This window comes from Cupressus sempervirens, chromosome 11, assembly GCF_028749045.1.
Source record: "Cupressus sempervirens isolate cs-2001-9-10 chromosome 11, ASM2874904v1, whole genome shotgun sequence".
Lineage (NCBI taxonomy): Eukaryota > Viridiplantae > Streptophyta > Pinopsida > Cupressales > Cupressaceae > Cupressus > Cupressus sempervirens.
Genome location: NC_143128.1, coordinates 360,219,090 through 360,232,378, shown reverse-complemented (window position 1 = coordinate 360,232,378; position 13,289 = coordinate 360,219,090).

Sequence of the window (13,289 nt, the reverse complement as noted above, 5' to 3'; positions counted from 1 at the left end):
TATAAAATATAATGGTATATACATTGTTATTATTTGTTTATAATGTGTCTTAAATTTTAAAGCATAATTGTATATTCGTTCATGTTTTTTATATGATATTGATATAAAATCCCCTTTGTAATAACAAACTAACTTTGTAGTTTTTATAACAAATGGTGCTGACAATGTTTGAAAATAATGACTTCTCCCTATTTCATCTATTGAAATAATCTTGTTTATGTAAATTGTTTATTCTCTTCACATAAGTAGTAAAGACCATAACTACTTTGACACCAATACCAATTGTTGATTTAGACAATGAAGAGACATCAACTTTTGAAAAAGAATAAAATGTTCTAAGCATAAAAAGTACAAGGGTGTGAGGGGACGATCTTGGGGTCACTATGCTACAGAGATAGCATACCTAGAGACTAAACATCGACAATGGCTTGGAACATTTCAAACTTCTGAGGAAGCTGCAAATGCATATAGAGAAGCAACTCTCTCCATGAAAGGTGTAATAGATTGTATAGATTGTCATACAAATTTGTTGGGAGCAAACAATGAAGCAAATTCCTAGCCATGACATAATGACAATGACATAATCTCTTAATCAGAGGAAGCATATTTCAACAAACATGGAAAGCCATGTTTATGGAGAGCTGAATGATATCCCTCAAGGAAACATGTTCCACTCACCATGACTTGATGATATCACATTTGACATTATACTAGTGCCTGATGCACAATGTTTACTAACATCTACAAATGTGAATAACTATCCATCTTGCAATAGTCAACATTTACAATGTCCAACAAAATTATCTAACTTGTATGAACCCAACTATTGGACACAATATAGTTATCCTCAACAAGAACCATTAAACACCATAGATACTTAGAATCCACAACAACTAGAACAACAAGAACCCACATCTCATCCATATAGTACTTCAACCATTCATAAAGTTCTCACCAGAAAGCCAACATTAACATACAATTCCAATGTTGGAGATTCAAATTTTCACTAGGAAGCTATTAGAATTCTCAAATATGAAGATTCAAAATGGATGAAAGTACAAGGTAGCATTGGTATGTCCTCAGACCTTTTGCTACATTTTATATTAATAAATTAATTGATCAGGATTTGTATATGTAAACAAATAGTTAGTATAATGAGAACATTGGCTTAGTACATATTCTCATTTTTGTCTGCTACTTTATCTAATTGTATCATTCCACAATCTAATGTAGGAAATGATACTATGACAAGACCTACAAGACAAGCAATACTCCCATGGAGCCCAACTAGCCCACTCATCCAATCAAATCCATACAATTGTGACATGAGTTTAATGAACATTGAACATAGTATGCACCATAGAAATGGTTCTACCTATGCAATAGAAATAAAAAGAATAAGCTCAACATTTGGTGATTTGCATGCCTCAGACAATCTTGACAATAAACACCTTGCATTGTATGAGAAAATTATTTTGGAATTGGGTGTTATAAAGTGCAAAGTATCAAAAATTGAGAGCATTGTAAGTAATATTGAAAACTATTTGTTAAATGGTCTGAATGGAAGTATCCACCCACTACGAAATGCGTTGAGGCATTTATATCATAGGTCTTGTTATTTAACAAATTAAATACATGTGATGTAGGAGGACAATGCTTTACATACATAAAAGTGAATTTGCAAATTGAATTTGACAATAAAATAGAATTCTCATTGTTACATGTGGCTTTCTTATTCAGTGACAATATAATGGATTTACTTGAATCTAGCTTTTCAAAGAGAATTGAATAATATTTAGAGCTTCAATAATGATTATTTAGAGATTTTAGATTTTTTTTTCATAAAAAGTATTTATTTGTGTATAAGTGTGTAAAAAATATTGTTCCAATGTCTTTCACATATAATTTATTTAGAAATGTTATTACTTTGTTACTTAGATTATCAAATTTATTCGATTATTAGCCAATCTTACAACTAGTCATTATTTTCTAAGATTGAAAAAATAATTTCTTAAAAAATAAGTCAAAAATAGTGTTAGCAAATATATTTTAGATCACATTAGTTTTTGGTAGATGCTTGTATTTCTTAGATTATCAGAGTTGTAGAATATTACAATTAGTGTATTTTACAATACAGTAACATAAAAGATGTTTGTTCAACATGTAATAAATATATTATGAAATATTTTCTATGATATAAGATTATTATGGAAGCTTATGAAAATAAACTCTTGCTACCTCCAATTGCCTTCAATAGTGTAATAGGTCATGTGTAAATGAGAGGATTTGTAAAATACTATTGTCTATAATTGGCAACATCCTATATATCTAGTAATATTGGTTGAAATAGTATAATAGCAATGTTCAAATGATAAGAGTTTTTGAGTAAACTAACAAAATTGTCTACAGAAACTATTTTATTTGTAAAGTGAGCCAATATAAATGAAATATTAATCTGAACATTGATTTTTGATCAATGTAGGATGCCAACCTATAGCATATGGTGTACAATTAGAATTTAGAGCATAAGTATCAACATAGTACATTTGAAACAAACAAACAAGTAGAACTTGCAATTTAACAATCTAGAAAACTTAACAATCAAACTCATTAGTAGAAGACTTCATTATATCAACAAATTGCAAAATTCCACATCTAAAAATTATGCATAGAGACCAAAAGAAATGCAACTGTAATTTACATACAACTGACATTGACACAACTCTTCTAAATCATGGCTTATATAGGCCTCACGACTTCAAATACAATGCTGATGATTGTTTATTTGATACATTTGAATATCTACTAAATTTTTGATATACATCAAACAAAATCCATAATGGAACAATAGATTTCTTCATTACTTGCCTCAAAAATGGTGATGAGGAAGCTATCAATTCTTATAACCATGAACTCCACCCTCAAAGCTTGAAAGAGCTCCACAATGTAGAAGACATTACCACTTATTTGCAAAGAATGTGACTATCCGCAAAACCATCAAATAAGGTAGAACAAAATGGTTTGTGGGGTGATATATTTTGCATACATTGGATATCAAAGTGGCTCAATATTCATATATGTATTTGGTCTTCATCTTATGGAAAAAAAAATCTAGATTTCAACAATGAACTTGATTCTACTCCATTCAATAACCTATTTCATGATGCAAATTCTTTGCCAGGAAAATTTGAACCATTGCTAACCAATGCAATCTTAAAATAAGAACAACATAATATTAAGTTGCACAAATTAAAAAAAATGATAAGAAACAATGGCAAGACACAACTCAGAGAAGGAAATTTTTTTAAAAAATTATCAAAGAGCTATAATTTGTTTACCAATGATAAGTAGAATATTTCAAACAATCAAAACAATATAACCTTGCATGCAATGAAAAGTTTAATTAGGAATAAATATTGCAACATTAATCAACAAACAATTACAAACAAAAACATTAATATGTCCTTAACCAATAACCAAAATAATATTAAAGCACAAACACAATCCACAAGAACAATAAATGGTAAAAGGAAATCAACTAAGAAAAATTTGACACCAAGTGATAACTTATTTTCCATAGTAGAAGACACGCCAAAATATCCTTGCACAATTTGTCAACTTCTTAATTTCAAGAAAGATATAAAACAATTGAAAGAGGAACATAGAGGTGCATATCACAATTTGACAAAATCTTACTTTCCATTACTTATTGAGTACATATATAAAATATGCAACGATTCTCTTAATTAAAAAAAAACCTAAATATGTTGTTCCTCACAACATACGCAAAAATAAGTCATTACCAACTGTACAAAAAATGAAACAACTAGAGGAATGTTTAGTTTCACTAAGAATTGCATTTGCACAAATTTGAGAATTAGGATATAAAAAGTCTCAACTTGGTCTAACTAGTTCCATCATAAATGTCCCTGTAAACATATACAATATTCAAAAAGCTCTACCACTATTGGCAAAGAAAATAGAAAGCCAAGTAGGCGGTGATAGATATATATATTTGATTTTGAAGAACGAAATGTAGAAAAAGATAGCAAGTCCTAAATGTATAGCCTGATAGTGGTAGTACTGAACACTAGGAAAAGATGATGTTAGAATTCAAGAAGAATGCTAACACTTAGCAAAGTAGATAGATCAAGAAAAAGTGAGAAGATCAAACAAATGCTCCTAAGAAATAGATAGTTGTAGCAATTAGTGATAGAGTATTTCTGCCCCCTCGGGATCGAAATTGAAATGAGGTAAGGGGATGCAAAAATTGGCTAGACATGAGAAAATTAGAATATAGCAATGTCCAAGATGACAGATAGATGATTAGAACTCAAGAATGACTATAAAAAAAACTGATAAAATGCCCTAGTTTGACTAGAGTTGACCTTGAAAGATATTTTATAAAAATTAGGTCGAAACAAGTAGAAAGGTGATTTTAGACATGAAACAATGAATATGGAAATGATGAAGACATGAAGAAATGAAGATGCCCCAGTGATGATTCAAAGATTAGACCTCAAATGGTCAGCTAACTGCTCAGAAGAAGGCAAAATTTTAAAATGCGATTTTGACCATCAAGATGAACTCGAATTTTGATTTTGATCCCGAAAATGAATCCAAGACGTCAAAATTATTTAAGAGGTCAAAACTTTATATAATGTGATGATAACATAGAAAAGAGATGAAGCGAAAGATTAAGAAGGTAAAGGACATGAACAAGAAGAAAGTAAAGAAATATATGAAAGGAGTTAGCTGATATGTCCACAAAAAGATGAAGAGAGAGCTCTCCCCATATGCAAGAATGCAAGACTAAGCTAGAAAATGAACCTAAAATGCAAGCTAAAATGCAAAGTGGTTTACTAGCAAGAAGCGCATAATATTTAGACTCTTAATTTCATCATTGAGCATTTATTAGGGACATCATGAGATCATACAACCATCACTAGTATAACTATGAGGATATGAATATGATCGATATTAGATAGGTATGTGGAAATCCAATCTAAGCATCAGAGACATGTAAGTCAAGATAACTACATGATTAGATTCCCTAAGTTTAATTTAGCAAGATTACACTTGTATCAAGGCATAAGCGCTAGGATAAACCCTGAGTTCGGTCTTGCAAAACAGTCAAAGATGATACATTTATAAGTCAAAGTGTTGAATAGGACAAGCACGAATGCTTACAACACTATAGACAAACAAAGTATACCCACAAGCAGAAATCAAGAAGACATGCCCCATGCCCCCAGTCTTCTAGTCAATGACATCCTTGAAAGACTATTAGGGAGGGAACACATGGCAAAGAATTCATCATAGACAACACACAAAGTAGATAAAGATCAACATAGCTCAGTCGTTTAAGTGTTAAAGTGCGTGTGTGTAAGTCACTTGGCCATTTCTTCCAGACTTGAATCTGATAGTGAGAAATCTCACAACATCAGAGACCATAGGTAAACTATCTGTAAAGTGTTTGAAAAACACTTGATGTCAAAGTGGGTGGGGGTAGTGTTGAGAAACACTATTTTGTGAGTTGTCAAAGAAACCCTAATGCACAAGAATACCTCAATAGGCTAAGTAACTATGCCCCCGAGAAAAAGACAAGAAACAATTCCAAGCCAGGAAATGTGTAGCGAAGTGGATGATTGAGATTGATAGACATAGGTGAGAGGGTTTCAAGTAGCGCTTGTTTCCAGGTTTTCACCACTTGACAAATTTTTTCAGGACTTTTTTCAAATTTTTTGTATTTTTGTATTTTTGAATTTTTTGGTGATACATCAAAGCACCTATTGCTAGGTTTTCACTAAGATGATCATTTTTTCAAGACATTTTCTGATTTTTAGGATTTTTTCAGCATCATATATGATTTTTTGGATTTTTTAGAAGGTTTTAGAGATTACTAGTTCTCGAGCAAGATCACATCATTTTCTCTTAATGTCTAGCAAGGTATAGGACATGATGGAGAAACAAGCCAGTGGATAAGCAATAATGCATAAGAAAGGAATGTGAAGGAAGTGAAAGTGATCCTTAAGAACTGACTCCTCAAGAGTACCCAAGCTAGGGAAAGAGGTGAAATAGTCATATGAAGCATGTTTTGGATAAGCAATGGAAGTAATGAGAAAGATAACATGTAGGATAAGTGGTGAAGCCAACAAGTGCGATAGCATATAAGATAAGCGATGTAAGCTAATGAGTAAGATAGCATGAAAGCGTGTAGTCCAAAAGAGTAGCCATGTCAAGAGACCTATGAGAACCATGTTTCATTTATTATGATCAAGACCAAGGGGTCAACTAAATAGGATAGCGATGGGATAGAGCAATAAATATAAAGCTTAAGATGGAGGCTATGAGGGAATGAGAAAGCACAAATAGAGAATTTCATGGATAAGATAGCCAATATGCAAAGATAGCTTAACATTGTGAAGATCAAAGAGAGAAGAGGGGATAGATGGATGGTGGAAGAATTACACATGACGCTTGTTTGCCAGGTTTTCATCATGGTACTTATCCAAGGTGCCACAAGATGTAGTTTTCACCATAGGATAAATTTATTTCTCTTTACTTTTGCTACCAAGGTGCCACAAGAAGTGGTTTTCACCAAGGCACATTTTCATTTTTTCATTTTAAATTTTTTTTTTTTGAATTTTTAGAAAGAGCTCAAGCTGTTTGTAGATAGTGCTCCTATAGAAAAGATAAGTCATGATAAGTCGAGACCATAAACTGGTATGCTCAAAGATGTTGATAGGGTGATGAAAGAGAAATGGTAGTAGGAAGAGTATATGGAGGATAATAGTTCATGTATAGAAAGTAAGTGTAAGCTTTAGAGGATTTCATGAGGGTAGCCAAAATATTGGATAAGATCAACATTGACACACACCTTGAAGGGTATTGGAATGATGGAGGAATCATGGATGAAGTAGCTTGAGGTTTAGATGTATGAGGTGGTAGAAGAGATGTGGAAAAAAGTGGAGTGGAAGGCTTTGGAATAATTTTAGGAAGATTTTTGGAAGAAGATGGAATGGAAGCCTTTGGAAGCTTGAATGTCAACTTTGAAGTATTTTCAATATTCAAGTCTTTTAAAAGAGACTTGGGAATCCATATAGCTTTAGATTTTCCTTTGGATACTTCAAAACACATTTCTTCAATAATGGGTTTAGGAACCCATATTTTCTTTGATTTAGCTTTTTTAATAGTGGACCTTTGCAGTCTCTTTTGTGCTTTCTCCTTCTTAGCATTCACATGTTGATTAGATGGGACATAGTGATCTTTCTTTTTCAATGGATTCTTATGTTTATTCTCACTTCCAAAGGACTTGGGATTTGTGGATGAATAAGGATGATATGACTGGTTTAGATGTATATATGGGTGAAAATTCACCAAGGATGAGTGTCTTTGTTGATCTTGAGGTATGATGGAAGAGCTAGGGAATGAGCTAGGAGTGAATGTAGGAGATGGAGGAACATAAGGCTCCAATATGGATGGAAGATTTGAATGCTTTAGCTTAGATGGATAAGGACCAAGGATAGATTTAGAAGATGCAAAGGGATAGTGGGAAGGGATATCAACATCTTTAGAATGAGCAACATGGTCAAAGCCATCAATAGACTCATGAATACCTTTGATAGGAACAACATTTTTAATAGAAGCACTTGAAGCTTGAGCACAATTTTGAAGTGGATATGGAGAAGTAGAACATGAGGGGATGCTTTGATCTTGACAAGTAGCCTTGGATAGCATATGAAGAGAACTTTTCTCATAATTTTAAGTAAGCTCAAGGGGGATAATGGAAGTGCTATCTTCATCATACTTAGGAGGTGGACAAGATATAGGATATGGAGGGGAAAAATCTTGAAAGAGATGAAAGGGTGCTTGATCTTGATCTTTCTTGACATTTATAGCTTTTTCTTTTTGAGAGTCCTCTTGACATGGAGCCACTTCTAAGGACAAGGGAGAATGAAGAGTGAATGGAGTAGTGCTTGGATTAGGTATAGTAGTGCATGAAGGTTGAGGATGTTTAGGATTAGTAGCATAGAAAAAGGTTTGCAGCCAAGTGAAGGTTAGCTTGAGTTTCTTTTAGAGATAGCCCTTGAGGATACACGTAGTAAATGTGGAAAGCATTAGATTCTTTATTTGATGGAGGCATGTTGGAAAGCTTTGAAGTGTTGGTAGATGCATGAGTGTTGGAAGAAGTGGAAGATGTAATGGAGCCACTACTAGACATAGGTTCATTAATATAATCTTGCTCAAGAAAAGTATCCTCATCGCATGAATCATTAGAGGTATCAATAATTCCATTATCAATAAGATCTTGGATTTTATGTTTTAGCTCAATGCAATCTGAAGTACTATGCTCATTATGTTGATGATAAGCACAATAGATATCCAAGAATGGGTTTCCATATGAGCTAGACTTTGGTAACATGATGATCTTATTGCTAAGAAGTTTTTGCAAAGAGTCATCATAAGAATCTTCCAAGGGAGAAAAAGTTCTATTAGAAGTATGTCTAGGATCTTCTTGTTGTTTCTCAAGTGAATAGAATGCATTCATGTCTTCATCATTATCTTGGTCAAAGATAGGTCCATCATGAAATTTTGGAATAGGCTCAAAGTAGGTATCACTTGCTTTTCCTCTAAAGAGGTCTTTAGATCTAGAAGATGACCACATTTGATGTCTTGAAGTAGAGCATATAGACCTAGAAGAAGAGGATGACCTCAAAGAAGGTGACTTACATGCATATAAAGACCTTAAGGAAGATTCATGTAACAATGTAATCTTCTCCTCCAACCTTTTCTCAAGTTTAGACTTCATTTCCATCATGTGCTTAGAGAGATGAAGGTAAGAAAGATCATTTGTCTCTTCTAGTTCTTAGTATTGTGCATATAGATCTTGAAACTCTTTAGCGGCATGGAGGATATCATGATCATCTAGATTTGGTAGAGATTTGATAGCACAAGCTTTGAATGCCATAGTTTTAGATGCAAAGCCAAGCATAAAATAGTCTAGAAGATAACTTGATGTTGAAACTATAGGAGGTAGAGTGTTCATTTGTCAAGATAGTAGAGAGAGATTTAAGCGACTTGTCAAAAAATATGTCCAAGAAACTTACGACATGAATGACTCAAGTCAATAGCTAGGCAAGATGCCCAAATAGCCAAATAGATAGAGCAAGTAGGGTGACAAGTGAACAACTCTCCAACCCAAGAGTGTAGTCAAGAAATCAAGGAAACCATTTCAGCAAAAGGATAACTAGCAAGCAAACATAGACCATGAAGACAAAAAGACCAAGAGCACTAAGACCAAAGAGCCACTTTAAGCATGTTTAAGCACTAGAGACATAAAAAATCATAGCCAAATGATGAAACCCCCTTAGTAAGTAACACAAGAAAATTTTCACTTGACATTTTGACTTGGTTGACAAAGTTTAACAATAATTGATAGCATAGCAAATTTGATTTTCAGAAGAAATTTCTTTCCAAGCAAGATAGTGACACATAGAGTAGTCTTCAAACAATCAAGCAAGGGACAAAGCAACCTTGCATGATACAAGCATATCTGAGGTCTCAAAAGAATTCCTTAGAATTATCGTCATGTGTATGTTCAAAAGATTTTCACAGGTATACCACATTCGAGAACACATCAAGCAATATCTACCTAAAAGACATGGTTCATTACTCAACAACTTGGCCCACGCTTGATGCTCCTTTACCTCACACCAAGTGGTTTCCCACAAGAGATATTGGCTTTGTCATGGAAGTGCCATAAGCACAACCAAGGGAACACATATGGTGAGTGTAAAATCTTGGGGTGATCCGGGTAGTCAAAAATGTGGGCGCCAAAAATGTACACTCGAAAGTGTCCCACTCTAAACCCTTCTATCCAAACGATTCCATGAGTTGGGAATGCTTGGATGCCGGCTTAGAGCTCCCTATCTACAGAGTGCAAGAGAGTATATTTCAAGAATAAGAAGGCTCTCAGATGAGCCTTAGAGATACTCTTCTTGCTAGTAAACCATGCAATGGGAGGTTCCAAAGACAAGATGCAAGAATGCAAATGTCCCAAGGAGTTCCTCAAGAATGCAATGCAACTAAAGATTAAACTAGAATGAATATGAAAAGTGCAGCTATTCTAAGCATGGATGAGAGTGTTACAATCCAAATATTAAGCTATGTGAGATAGATTATTGCAAAATAGAAGCTAAACTAACATGCAACATGAATCTAAGCTAAAATGCTATGGTATGAGAGAATGTAGACAAGAAATAGAAGTTCTCCACAAAGCTCCAAACAAACCTGTTAGAAAACTTGCAACATAACAATATTCAAAAATGGGGATGGATGCTTTGAGGGGGAAAGCTCTCTCCCTTTTAAAGTCGCACGGACGGTAGAGATCAAGATGAAGATGGTGGATGATCAATGGTGGAATTCAAAAAGAGGAGCGATCCATGTGCACACACAAGTAAACCAATAGAATATAAGTTGACTTGTCATATAAGACAAAAGTCACAAAGCCTTTTCTTTTAATTGCAAAATAGAAAAAGGACTTTATGTGTGCACTTTAAGTGGATTAGAAGAATGGGGTCTTTTATTTAATTAAAAGGGGACATGTTCTTTTAATCAAATAATGAACTTAGGATAGCATAGTCAAACTATAGGTTATAATCAAATAAATCGATTATTAGAAATTTGGTCTAAGCAAATGATTAAATTAATTTAGCCAAAATGCTGAGAAGGGGGCTAATAGTCTAGATGACCATTTTTAGGTGATTACAACTATCACTATCAAACACAACAACAATTGTAGTGGCTCTTAAAAGGCAATTGCAATATAAAAATGCATTTCAAAAAGGAATGGTATGATCATATTTAATAATGCAAGCTTTATTCAATTTAAGCAAGACAATCCTTTACCAAATAGAAAATGTAAAAATAAATGAAAATTGGATAGAAACATTAGACATCAACAATGGTGAGAATGGCTGCAAAAATAAAAGTTGTTCTGAAAGTGAAAGTGAAAGCAATCTTGAATATGACAATCCAACTGATTCTCTAATACATGGATACACATAATCTATGTGTATATGGATGAAAAAATCATTCAAATTGCTCTTGCTGAAAATTGTTATCCTATTGGTATTTTCAAAGACAAGTATGCAAAATAAATGAATTTTCCAACCCTTTTCTTCAGTGAGCCACACAATGTTGACGTAATGGAAAAATTTAGTTATCAAAAAATGGCACAATGGGACCTACTTCATTACGACCAAGATTTTTCACTTCATACAACAAATCTTTTCTTCACGGTCATAAAAATACTTATACATTCTGTCTTATTGACACTATGGATATGAATTAGAAAAGGACAATTAAAAGGACACAAGTTACTCCCAAAAGATGTAAAGTAAAAACCAAATTTGGAAAAAATCTTAAAATTAGACATTAGATATGTAGATTTCAAAATAATCCAAATATCCCTAGAATATATGCATCAGTTGAAAAAAAACATATTTGCTATGATTCAACAACTTGGACCACCTACATTTTTCTTCACTTTTACAAGTGTGGAAGAGAATTGGGAGCCCCTAATCCTGACTCTCCAATATTTGCATAAATTATGTCAAGAAAAAACAAAAGCAAAAGATACATTTGAATGAAATGACACTGACAAAATAATACTTGTCAAGAAAGATCCAATAACATGTGCAAGGTACTATCGACATAGAACCAATGCTTTGAGAAAACTACTATTAGTGGAAAATTCACTATTTGGAGAAGTTGTAGATTATTTTTCAGTGACTGAATTTTCAAATAGGGAAAATGAATATGACCACATGTTAATTTGGGTTGAAAATGCACCTATCTATGGAAAAAAAACAAACAACGAATTAGTACGCTTTGTCAATATGCACATAACATGCAATATTGATAACTTAGAATCACAATATGCTAATTTGCATAAACATCACCATACTAGACTATGCAAAAGAACTTTGTACAGAAAAAATAGATATAATTTCTCGATCCCCCCTTTGCCAAATATAGTCATTTTGGACCCATTGCCTGATAAAGAATCCACTATTAACAAAATTGCCAATCAAATTTTCCAATCTTTGGAAAAAAGAGACCTCAATAGCTCCTTTACATTTGAAATTTTAGTTGATGAATTACAATTTATAGAGAGTGAGAACATCATTTTACTACGATCAATAATAGACAAGCCAACCATTTTCCTTCAACGAAATCCTTCACAAATATGGAGCAACAATTTTTGCAAATAAATGCCAAAACTATGGAGAGCTAACACAGATGCCCAATTTGTGTTAAAATGTATATGCTGCTACCATATATTGTAGTTCATACATGGTAAAGGTTGACAAGTCTATGATGTGCGCATTCAAAAGAATAAGAGATGATCACCAAAGTGAAAATATAGATGCTGTTAAAATGATAACAAAATTAGTAAATGCTTTACTAAATTTGCAACAAATGTCAACACAACAAGCTACACATTTAGTTCTATCACTTTCCCTCAATGCGAGTTCACGAAAATATATTTTCATTGATACAAGATTAGACAATGATTAAATATTTGTACTCAAATTTGCCTTAGAATTAAACCAAGAAGTAGATGACTTAGAAAATGTAATAGCATAATCATTAATAGACTACTACAAAAATTGGCATGAAAGTATACAAAACATATACCTAGCTGAGTACATCTCAAAATATAACATTAGAGGAAATAAGAAAAAGGTAAAATAAAAAGAAAGTATTATACGGTTTATTAGTTACAATAAACACAATGATTTAGAAAAATATTGCAGAGAAAAACTACTTCATTTCATACCATTTATAGGTAATGAATCTCAATTGAAAGAAATTTTCAAAACTTGAGAAAGTGCATTTACTTTTCATGAAGATACAATAAGACAAAATAGTTCAAAATTCTATTACAAATTAAATCAAACATGAGGTGACATTGATAAAAAAGCTATAGAAATGAATAGTCGAATGATAGAAGAAAATCATGATAAAAAAATAAATAAAATAATTGTCATAGATGATGTATATGACATTCATGACGATATTCAAATTGAAACATATAACAAATTTACAAATACAAAATATGTAGGTTTTGAAATATGAAAGCACCCTAATATAATTGATAACGATGAATACTTTAAAATTAGACAAATGCTAAATACATAGCAACAAGCAATAGTGAAAGACATTGTGTGCAAAAGGTCAAAAACAAAGCACCACTTCATTTATTCCTAATTGACGGAGTA